The sequence below is a fragment of the Mangifera indica genome, chromosome 2 (assembly GCF_011075055.1).
Source record: "Mangifera indica cultivar Alphonso chromosome 2, CATAS_Mindica_2.1, whole genome shotgun sequence".
Taxonomy (NCBI): Eukaryota; Viridiplantae; Streptophyta; class Magnoliopsida; order Sapindales; family Anacardiaceae; genus Mangifera; species Mangifera indica.
Window position 1 is genome coordinate 13,634,028 of NC_058138.1, and position 13,188 is coordinate 13,647,215.

General features: G+C 29.6%; 1 long non-coding RNA gene across 1 annotated transcript; it reads right to left on the reverse strand.

The window, feature by feature from the left end:
- Positions 1–3,707: 3,707 nt before the first annotated feature.
- On the reverse strand, positions 3,708–5,627 carry LOC123209536. The gene is made up of 2 exons (XR_006501084.1): positions 5,061–5,627; positions 3,708–3,894 (listed from the first exon to the last, which is right to left on the reverse strand). It is a non-coding gene; the product is annotated as an uncharacterized LOC123209536 (long non-coding RNA).
- Between the last annotated feature and the right edge of the window lie 7,561 nt (positions 5,628–13,188).

Below are 13,188 nucleotides of genomic sequence, written 5' to 3' on the forward strand. Positions count from 1 at the left end.
ATAATGGTTATTAAGAATTTTACCTAACAAAGTTTTGAGTATAAGGTTTAAAAATGAGGCATGCCTCTATTTAGGTTAATCACACAAATGAAAAATAAATTTCTCTCTATAGATAAAATGTTTAAAACAAGGAGAGACTAAGTTCTTCAAAGAATTTGAGTTGAAGTGCTTGGAGAGATTGAATAAAGAGTACTAGAGTTTTCAGTATATTTTGCTTTGCTTGATATTTGCTTATGGAATTCTATAGCCCTTGAATGGTTCTCAAAGCTTCCTTTTCATACTAAAATTTTGTTTTGGAAGTCAATTGAGTCGTAGGTTTGAAATTAGAGCTATTGACTCTAAAAAAGATTTTTGAATTAGGCTTAAAGTCACAAGAAACGTTGTGCTCCTAACTTGAAGATTTCATGGTCTCTTTTTTCTAAAAATTTTATCTTTAATCAATTATTATTGTTAAGAATAGGAAGGAATAATTTTTGTGTATATCAATGTCTGAATTATACATTAATTTATACATTTCTTAAATCTTATACAAGAAAATAAAAATCAAGCTAATCAATATAAATAAATACATAACAAGAAACTAAATATTCAAAATATCTTTTAATATAGGAAACCAAATATATAGAATATATTCTTACATCCCTCAAACTCAAGATATCAAAGAATTAGCTATCTTGAGTTTGTGATGTAAATCATGAAAGTGTCATAAAGGATGCGTTTTAGTAAAGAGTCAGCTATCTAATCAATAAAAGGAACGAAAACAAGATGAAGGGTCCCTTTGATAAGATAATTGCGAACAAAATAACAATTAATTTTAATGTGTTTAGTATGCTCATGAAAAACATCATTGTAGGCAATTTGAATGACACTACGATTGTCACAGTAATATTTGTAGCATTTGATTAAGGCACTATGTTCTGCAAGTGCTCAATACTCTACTTCTATACTTGAACAAGAAACTATTATTTGTTTATTACTATGTCAAGAGCTGAAAGAATCTTATGGAAAAAAATAATAACCAATGGTAGAATTTTATCTATAGGATCACCCACCCAGTCAGCATCCGAATATGCATGTAATAGAGAGAGCAAGATCTTTAGCACTTTTCCTTCTATAGGAGAAAGTTTGGCATTGGCCTCAAGTGGAGTAGAGATAGTTTTAATATTTAACAGATTAGCATGAGATAAAAGATCAATAACATATTTGGCTTGCAATATGTAATAACTAGTATCATTAGAAAAAAACTTATAACCCAAAGAAATAACTCAAGAGACCAAGAGCCTTTTATTTCAAACTGTATATTGAGAAACTACTTTAATTCTATTATACCCTGTACATCGTTTTTAGTAATAATCATATCATCAACATACAATAACAACATGGTACATTCCCTTTCAGTTTTGCAAATGAATATAACATTATTATAAGAGCTAAAGGAGAACCCCAATTAACTAATGGTTAAGTTAAATTTGACAAACTATGCTCTTGAAGTCTACTTAAGTCCATATAAGACTTTAAGAAGATGACAAACTTTGTCAGGTGGATAAGTATATCCAGGTGAAGGTTTCATATAGACTTCTTTAGAAAAATCTTCATTTAAAAATGCATTCTTTACATCCATATGAAAAAATTACCATTTTCTACCAGTTGTAATAGCTATAAGACTATGAACAAAAGTGATGAAAGCAACTAGAGCAAATGTTTCCTCATAATCAATATCATACTCTTGAGTAAGTCTCTTTGCTAATAATCGAGTTTTATAACATTCCACTGAATCATCGACATAGGTTTTAATTTTGTAAATCCATTTACATCACATAATAGATTTACCGAGTGGTAAGTCAACCAAATCCCTAGTATAAGTCTTTGTTAAGACCTATAATTCTTCTTGCGTTGTTTGTTACCAAAGAGGATTAGCACTAGCTTCTATATAAGAGGAAAGTTAATGCAAGGAAACAATAGTAGAGTGAAAATGATAATCACACAAATAAAAAGGGAATTGGCGTGCTCTAGTGAATTTATTATTTTAAGGTGAAGGAGAACTTGGTGGAGGCTCAAAATCTGTAGACGAGCTAAATGTTTTAGAATTGGTTATAGTGCGATCATCTGTAACACCTATATTAAAAGGATTAAAGAACATGAAGTAGTTTCATTGTTATTATTAGAGGATGAAACCTGAAGGAACAACTCAACAGATGGATCTGTGAAGAAATATGAGTTGTTTTGATACAAATGAAACTCAGACATAGAAAAGAAACTTTTATGTTCCCAAAATGTAACATGGCGAGAGATACGAAAACATTTAGAAACAAGATCTCAACAACGATATCCTTATGTACAATACCATAACCCAAAAAATAATATAACCTAGAATGAGGTTTTAGTTTTGATTGTTCATGTGGTTGTAGAAAAACAAAACAAGAAGATCCAAAGACCTTAAAAATATTGTTATTAAGAGTTTTATCATACAACCATTCATAAGAAATTTGGTTATTAGTTACTGTAGTAGGAATATGATAAACTGTGTAGACATCTCTTAGAGTTGTTTCACCTCAAAACCACTCAAGACATTATGTAAAGACAAAAAAATATAGACAGTATGCAAAATGTGTTTGTGTTTGCATTCTACATGATCATTTTGTTAGAATGTATTAAGACAAGACCTATGAATAATAGTGTCATGTTTGAAGAGAATAGTAAGAAGTTCAACATCTTTATATTTCATAGTATTATCTATTTAAAAAATTTTAATGAAACTAGAAAATTGAGTTTTGACAAGAGCAATAAAGGTTGCATAATTTCAGGCAACTGAGAATGATTTTTCATAAAATATATTCAAGTAAATTAAGAAAAATCCTCAACAAAAATTACAAAATAAGTAGTATCTCTTATGATAGATACGAGAAATGGTCTTCAAATATCAATATATACAAAATAAAAAATAGCAAAAGAAACATAAGTGCTATTATTAAAGGGTAAAACATAATTTTTACCAAGTTCTTAAAAAGCACAATCAAAATTATTATTTTTAACATTTCCTAAAATACCATTAAAGCATAAAGATTTTAATTGAGAGGAAAAAACATAACTAAGATGAGAATACTAAGTAAAAGAGGACATAATAGCATCACACTTTAACACATTAGATGTAATTTGGAAAGACAGTTAAAAAGATGTCAACTTAAATAAACGAACAATTTTTCAGCCCAGTCCCAAAGATCTGTCTTGTTTACAATCTTACACAAAAGAACCATGACAATAAAAATGTACTTCAAGACCTAGATCATGTAGTTGTTCAACAAAAATAAGATTTAATAATAGTTTTAGGAACAAGAAAGACATTAAATAACGATAAAGTAAAAGTGGAGATACTACCAATGTGACTAACATCTAAACCAGAGTTATCAATAGTACGAATACTAGGAGAATATAAAATAGTGTTCTTAAATTTAAAAAGACAAAAATTAGTAGTCATATGATTACAACACACAAAGTCAATGCGCTAAGATGAAGATCTACCTAAGGTGACAAATAAGACAAAGGAAGTGGAGGTAGCAATGATGGACTAAGCTAAGGCTTGTATTAGAGTATCAAAGTCTACCTTACTAAAAAATTCATCTATGAGAGAAGATTGACTAGAAGATAAACCCTAGGTGGTAACAGCAATTGTAGTGATTGCCTTTCCAGACTTATAGTTGGTTTGGTTGTATCGTTAAATGTCTTTCTTGGATTGCAACTTGAAACAGTCAAACACAACATACCCTAGTTCATAACAGTAGTGACAAGTCACTTTGTGCTGTGATGATGAAGTAGGAATAGCCAAAATAGTGTCAATGTATATAATAGATTGACGAAACTTCAAAGTTGTAAGTCGAGTCTCTTCAACACATAACCCTGTAACCATTGTGTCAAGATTAGGAAATGTATCCCTATGCAACAAAGAAGATCGAACTAATTCAAACTATTCATTTAATGTCATTATAAACTCATAGACTTGAAATTCATCTCTTTCTTTGTATAGAGTATGACATCACAAGGATCATGTCATTTTAGTTCAAAGAATGATAATTGATCTTATAAAACAATCATCTCTTAGAGAAATTCTTTATTGGACTAAACCGGATTTTTATGCATACAACTGAGGTTACCATAAAATTGAAATCGATGAATGGCATTAGTAGTAGAGTAGCATTTAGCAAGCAAATCTCATATTTCTTTAGCAGTCTCAAGACAGCCGAATTAAAGTTTGATTATTGGAACATAGGTATTACAAATCCATATAATAATTTGGTAATTTTTGTTATCTCATTCCTTAAGTAATGCAATATAATTGAATATCTCTATATCTTCTGTTTTAATTGGTTAGGGTATATCACCAGCAACATAACGTCATAGTTTTCGGCTTTTAAGAAAGTTAGACATTTATTAAGCCCAAATAACATAATTGATACGATTAAGGATGATACTAATGGGTTTAAAATATCTATCTTTTCCATGTCACAAATGGGTCTAAATACTATTTAGTAGGCTAAATGAAACCAATCCAATATCCAACACAATCACCAGCAAAAGAATACCCAAAATCTAAGTTTAACACAAACAATTATCCAACATTTAACAAACAAGAAAATTATGTATACACACTTTTAATACACAAATGTGCACACAAATAGATGTATAATAATGTGATTTAGTGATTTTGAATTAATGATAAGATAACAACTAATTATATAATATCACATAACATGTATATATTCTTGTATATAAAAAGTTGATACACATAGTAATGATGTTCAACAAATGGCCTAATAAATATTTATTCAATGCCAACTATCCAATAAAAAATTAGCCAACAACCCAATATTAATAATAAACCAAGCCCAACTATCCAATAAATAATCAGCCAACAACCCAATGATAATAATTATCCAAGCCCAATCCAATATCCACAAAATTCCAATAAATAATGCAGGCAAGCCCAATTCAAGAGTTTTCCAATCAAATATCTAATTCCAGTTATCCACCAAATCCATGAAGTTAAAAAAAAAAAAGGTTCTCACGGTTCATAGGTGAAAGAATTCAGGAGATCACACGCTTAAATTAGTCACCTCGTGAAACCGCCGAAAAATGATCCTTTTGAACGAGATAAAACAGAACTCGACTATCAAAAAAGAGTCTCGTCTGTTACAACATTGGGAAGTCATCACTTGCTCATCGCTGGAAAAGACTAAGAAAAGATCTGGCGTGCATCGGTGATATCTGATTGATGTGTTGTCACCAAAAAAACAAGATTCGATTGATGAAGAGCCAACGATGGCCGAAAAATCAAAAGGAAACAGTCGGAAGGTGGAACTAGTAACCAGAAAAGGGAAAATAGCATCGGAAAAGAGAACTCACGCGATGATGGCTGGAGAAAGTAAGAGAGCGTCGTTGGATAAAGACTGATTGACCGAAAAAAAACAAATTCTTCTTTGTGTAGAGTTAAGTTGAAAGTTTTCAAAAGTAAGGGATGGTGGCTGATATTAGAAAAATATTTAAAATTGTACTTTTAGGGATGAAAAAGTATGCTTTTAAACTGATAAGGTGTTAAAGAATATTACAAGTTTCTGATATCATATTGAGAATTGGAAAGAATAATTTATATATATACCAATCTCTTAATTATATATAAATTTTATATATGTCTTAAATCTTATAAATAATAATATCAAAAAACAAAAATCAAACTAATTAATAAATAATAATACATAATAAAAAACTAAATATTTAAAGTATGATCTAATTTAAATAATCAAATATGTAAAATATATTAAAATAATCTAACCATTGAATTTGTATTAGGCACCTGCATGGACTCAATATGGAACCTGTGCTCCAATTCTTTCAATGATTTAATATAAACTAATAAGTAAATAGATTTGAAAAACAAATTTATAAATAAATTTTTGTTTAAAATGGATTATACTGGTAACAGTCATAGCACTCCTGAACTCTATTGGGCCTAATTAAGGTAGAAACTCATAATAATGGCCTTTGTCTCATTTCTTAGGATTAGGACAATGAGTATTTCCCACTTAAAATTTAATGCAAACTTGAACTTTTCATTCATTATTTTTTTAAAATTTAACTATTCACCCGTTTATTAAATTTTGTTATTATTATCAGAGATAAAATTATCATTAAAAAATTTTATTTAAACTTATAATTTTTATTACCTTTAAGTTTTAAAATTTTTTTTTGCCCCATAAGTTTAAAAAATGACTTTTTCCCTCCAAATCATACTTTTTCCATCTTGTTGCCCCCTTGTCTTTTGAAAAATCACACTCACCCCTCTTCAGTTTTAGTTTTCTATCGTCACCGACATCCTTCTCCATCATCGACGTGCTTTTCCTCCGAAGTCGAGCTGTTGACATCTTTATCCCTCTTATGGTGACTCTCATCGTTGCAAAATGAGATTGAAATCAAGCAAGAGATTTCACTCAATTTTGGCTCCATTTTGTGTCAATGAGAATCATCGGGGAGGAAGGCTGGCGCCGGCAAAATGGAGTACACTAGACTTGCTCAATCTCAGTGGATAACAACGGCAAGAAATCGAGAAGGAGGCACTCGATGGCAATGCAAAGAAGAAAAAAACTGCATTTGGAGGTCATTGGGAAGGAGCAAACTCACCAAAGATTGGTACTAGGCTTGATGACAACTTAGCCTATGGCAGATTGGTGGTTGGAGACGGAGGGGATGAAGTTAAAAACACAGTAGCAATCGAAATAAGAGATCAAAGTGTGTATCGACAATATTTCAAAACCTTACGGTGGTGGTAGGCAGAGAGAAAAATATGTGAATGGTTTTTGCAATTTGCCAAGGAAGCCCTAAGACATAGGGGAAAATAGCATATTTTGAAACCTGAAGAAAAAAATAATCTGGAAAAAAAAAGTAGTTTTTTAAAATTTAAGAGATAATCTAATATATGAATTTAAATAAAATTTTTAAATAATAATTTTATCTCTAATAATAATAATAAAATTTAACAAAAAAGTAAGTATTTAAATTTTTAAAAATTAATGAATAAAAAAATTGGTTGGCATCACACCTTGGGTGGGAAATTACTCATTTGGCCCATTTCTTATCGCGAGTAGGGGCAATTGCGCTACGAAATCATCCAAATGCTTGAGGTAGATGGCACATACATGGAGTGAAAGTAATTGAATGGACATCCGCCGTAAACTTATATTTATGTTCATATTATATAGAGGGCCAAAGGGCTTGTTCGTGATGTAAAAATTATTTAATCATAAGAAACTTTCCCAGTACCTCTTTTTATTTATTTCGAGAAAATGATTAAAAATTAAAGTGTTCACACACACACCCCCCAAAGCATGACATCCCAATTGAGTAAAGTTATATGTAAAAATAATTTACATAATTTTATGAATAAATAATAAAATATTATTTTATTATTAAAAATAAAACAATATCAAATAATATAATAATATATTATTATTTATACATAAAATTATATATAATATTTGTATATATAGTTTTATTACCCTTACTTAACAAGCTCACTCATGTTGTAAAATTATTTGTTACGGTGAAAATTGCACTAATGAGATGTATATTGTACAGTGATGAAATATAATATAAGAATAATGAACGATAAATTGCTTTTAATGTTATTCGATTTATTATTTATAAATCTACATTGTTAATTAGAATAAATAAATTCTAACACAATTATGATATATCCCTAAGTCTTTATACATTCTTGATTAATAAAAAATGTTGTATATGAATCTTGTATGGAGGAAATGGCTAGGATTATATGTGTAATTCAATACAAAAACTATGATACAATAAATTTAATAATCTTAGTTACTGTGAGGACATCATGTGTTGTTGAAATTGTAGCAGAGTAATTGCACTCCAAATTGTAACCGATGATTTTATGGAAAGTGGTCTCATCTCCTATGATAAGAGAAAACACTCGATATATCTTGATGAGACTGTAAGAACAGTAATGACTATCAAGTTTTACTCTTCCCACTATGTCTAAATCTTAAGGCTTCTACACGTGCTCGACTCACATATAGGCAGCGCATCAAATTATTGATCATGCACCTTGTTGCTATCTATTGGCTAGTCATCTTGTAGGTGTCAAATCTGTAAGTTTTTATAACACCTTTTTTCAGAAATACTGTCTTTCAGAAGAAGATGTCATTATTTAGACTATTTGAGCATACAAAAAATTACTAATTAACTAAAACCATCTTTTATCATTATAAATTACCAAAATACCCTTATATAATTTACTATAGAAACATATCAAAGGATGTCCAAAATATAACATAAACATAAGCAAAACATCTCAAACTATGTAGCAATTACATCAATAAAGAAATCTAATACATAAACTGGAAATGATGGAAATGCCCTCAATTGCTTTATGCTCATTAACTACCGCTCATCTTGTAGTCATCATGATCACTTATATTTACACACATAAAAGTAGGAGAGTGAGCGATAAAACACTCAGTAAGTAGAAGACTCTATTACTAACTTTTATATAATCTCTAAAAGGCCCTTAGCTTGACCAATATTATCTCTGTCTTTCAAACTTTGTCACTAAACTCCTATTAGGATGATAATGGGTCATATATCTTATATTTATAACTCATACTGATCTTAAGAATATTTAGGCTACATATCATAACTCTCAAGTCAAATTATGTCTCGTTCGATCACTAAGGAATTACTTTTTGAATCCTTACTAATATGACCTTATCATCTTTAAGTGAAAACATATGTCATCTATATGTTATATCTCATAGGCGGATCAGATTTGATTGAAAATTAAGATTTGATATCTTGACCATGTGAGCACTCATTGTACAGTTCACTCACCTACACCTCTATTGGACTATTGAACATTTTATAATTAGGTTCTATTATGAGCTAGTACCCTACTATGGGTATGGTGTCCTACTATGGGCAGTATAAGGAGTTTATACTTACGTTACCCCTTCATAATGACCCTATGACATCTAGTATGAGTACATCTCGAGCCTCAGATCACTTTGGGCTTCTCTTAGCTTTCACTCTAATCATAACTCATGCCCTACTATAATTTCGTATCTTGGGTACATTAGATACTACTACATACCCTAGATGTGTAAACTATATCTCCAAACAACCTTTAAATTGCTAGCCTAGTTCCTTCTGCTCCCCTTCTCCCACTTTTCTTTCTTTAATTTGCCTTTCATACATGAGCATCCATGCTAGGATACACAAGCATGTACTTTTCTTTAGGCATGAGACAGGACTATCCCCATCAAAAGCATGTCACTACAATGTTACACACACAGGCGTGTTACTTCTATAACATAGGCTTGCCAGTTCTCTATGTCACACACTACCTTCATTCCCGTGTAACTAATTTCAATTACACACGAGCATGTGTGTCTCTAGACACGGGTGTGTGCCCATTCCAGACTTAATCTTTCTCAAACTTCTTCTCATTTCGACTTGTGTATTTCTCATAAGTATTTTGGTTATTTCACCCCACATATGGTAGTACAAAAATCATAAATGAGCAAAAATAACATGAAGATATAGAATGTTATACATGAGTAATTGAAGTTCATCTATTATAAAATATTTAAGGGTTGCTCAAACATTAATTAATTATTTCTAAAATCATAAACACAATTATGGTTAATGAATATACTTAGTTAGGTTAGTATGCCCAAAGGAAGTAAGTATATCTAATTGGAATATATGACATAACACATTTAAGTTTTTTAAATAAAATATCAATTATGGTTAAAATTGTTTATTGTCATAACTCCCAAACAAGAACGACAATATACATTTAATGTTTAACATTATAAAATAATTTCCATATGTATTATAGGTTTATGTAATTACTCAAAACATTATTGTGTGTGAGCTTTATGTTACTTATTTTATTTTACAGCATTAGTTCTTATTTCACTACATTTGTAGGCTTTATTTATAGTGAAATTCAATTGGCTAAACGTTAATAAATTGAAGGAACAGGTTAAGTTTAACTTAGAAGTGTTAGACTTGGGTCAATCTCTTTTTTATAATAAGCTTATTGAATTCACTAAGGTTAGTACAACTGAAGAGAGATCTCTTCATAAAGCTTGGGAAAAATCAAACAAATTGAGTCTTAAATTCATACGGATGACAGTGACTAGCAATATTAAATCGATCATTGATAACACTAATAATGTTAAGCAATACATGAAGTTGTTAAAAAGGCTTGTCAATCTAAATATGCTAAAAAGTCTTGTTTTGCAATATTAATGAGTATACTTACCAACAAAAAATTTGGCGGTTTGTATACTATGCATGAGCATGTGCCTGAAATGGCCAAATAACAATAAGATTGATGGTTATAGGAATGATTGTGGATGAAAGTTTCCTTGTTCAATTCATTATTAATTCCTTACCTCATAAGAATGGTCCATTTCAAATTAATTATAACACAATTAAAGATAAATAGAATGTGACATAATAGAAACCATGCTCGTTTAAGAAGAGACAAGGCTTAAGAAACAAAGAGTTCATTCAGTTAATCTTGTAGACTCATCATCAAGAGCTAAAAGGAAACTAAGAAAAAAGTTTGAAAAGGACGAAAGATAAGATAATTAAATTTTCTACCCCAATCCACTAGAAGGAACAAAAGAATGATAAGTATCATTTTTGTAAAAAACTTACACACTTTCAAAAGGATTGCTTGAAACATAAAGCATGCTTAGAAAAAAAAAGGTAAAACTAGTGTTTTAGTATATTTTGAATCAAATTTATCATAAGTTTCTCATAATACTTGGTGAATTGATTTTGGTTATACCAATCACATTAAAAATACATTGTAGGGATTCCTTATAACCCAAACCATAAACGATAATGAAAATTTTGTCTTTGTGGGAAATAAAGTCAAAGCTCAAGTTGAAGTTGTCAAACCTACCATTCAATTTTAAATATTGGACATCATTTAGATTTACTTCAAACTCTTATGCACTTGAGTTTTCAAGAAACTTAGTGTACTTATCTAGATTTGATTTAGAAGGTATTATTTTAAATTTGGGAATTGATGTTTTAGTTTATTTAAATATAATTGTCATATTGGTTCCGATGTGTTTTGTGATGGATTATATAACTTGAAACTTGATAATTTGTTTGTTGAGACATTATTGACCCTACATCATAATATTGGTACAAGACGTGTCTTTGTGGATGAAAGTTTTGCTTATTTGCGATATAAACGTTTAGGCCACATATCAAATGAAAGAATACAAAGATTAGTAAAGAATGAAATCCTTCCTAATTTGGATTTTACTGATCTTGATATTTGTGTTAAGTATTTTAAGAGTAAAAACACTATTCACAAAACTGAAAAAACAGCAATAGGATGCACAAAACTCTTTGAAATAATTTACACTGACATATGTGGACCTTTTGATGTTGTATATTTCAGTAAAGTAAAATACTTTATCACTTTGTGAATGATTTTTCACATTATGACTGTCTATTTGCTCTGTGAAAAATCTCAATTAGTAGATGTTTCAAAGGTATTAAGGGCAACTCGACAGAAAAGTGAAAATTATTAAATTTAACAGAAGTAGTGAACATTACAAAAGATATAACGAATCATGACAAGTTTTGGTCCATTTGCTAAGTTTCTCGACGAACGTGATATATATGCTCAATACATAATGTTTGGTATGTTGTAACAAAATAATTTTGCAAAAAGATGTAAACATACCTTGATAAATATGGTTAGCAGTATAATAAATAATTTGTCTTTACCCATATCATTGTGGATGTATGCATTAAAGATTGTTGTATATTTATTAAACAGGATTTCCAATAAGATAATTTCAAAGATTTCTTTTGAATTATTAAACAGGATTTCCAGTAAGATAATTTCAAAGATTTCTTTTGAACTATAAACGAGAAGGAAATCTAGTTTAAAGCACTTGTATGTTTGGGGTTGTCCAACAGAAATAAAAATTTATGATCCACATGAAAAAAATTGGATTCAAGAACACTTAATAATTTCTTTATTGGTTATACAAAACCATAATATAAAAATAGTCGTAACTAAAACGTTAGATTCATTGAAAATGACGAGATTAGTGGACGTATGAAATCTCGTAAAGTAGAAATATAAGAAATTAAGATTCAATCTTTTTTACCTATAACTTCATCCAGTAGTATCAATTTGTAAGTCATCTATTAGGTGTGGAATCTATAAATTTGATTTTAAAAAAAAAAAAGAGTTTTAACCGTACAACTAAAAACTATAGTACTCGAAGTTATTGGATCATTGGATTCTATTGGATCTTGCTTGGCTTCATCTTCTCAAATGCTTTTTGCATCATTTTTCAAAGGATACGCATCAAACAGTTTTGAAAATTGCCATAATCTTGACCCACCACCAAGAAAAGGGCATCCACTTTCAAAATAATTTTAGTGTTTCAACAAAGTTGGCATTCTTTGTCAACCTTTGATCATGGCTTACACCGATTTAACAGCCTTTTTCTGTTGTCAGATATTATATAATATTATATTGCATGAATGCATCACATCATTAATTTCCGAGACTTTTTTTACTTGGCTTTTATTTGAGAGGGCATCTCTAAGTTCGAAAAATCAAGAATTCTAACAATTTTTCAAAATTTATAAGTGAATTTTGATCACTTCAAAAAATGGGGTATTTATTAATAATTTCTAACGATGTGTTAGGTTAGAGTAATTTTTTATAATCAATAAAAAATATTATATTTATAATAAATTATTTTAAAAACTATTATATATACATAACAAAAAAATTAAAATATTATTTTAATTAAATATTTTGAATATATTAAACTAAAACAAATATGTGGAAACAAAGGGAAATTGTTGTAAACCAAAGGTGGTGTGGAAGGAAATTACGAGAAAAAAATTGGAATAAATCAGAAAATAAAAGTTGAATGAGAGTTACGTGACTATTGTTGCCCTAGGCAAAGCCTTCTCCCTAACCTTCGATCAACATCATAGGAGTAGCATTATGAGGGGTTGGTTGTTCTGGAGGTGACTGCTAACAAATCTAGAGGTGACAACTTTCAGATTTATAGGGATTGCATTCTCAATCTTGAATGGAATCATCAAGATTTAAAGTTT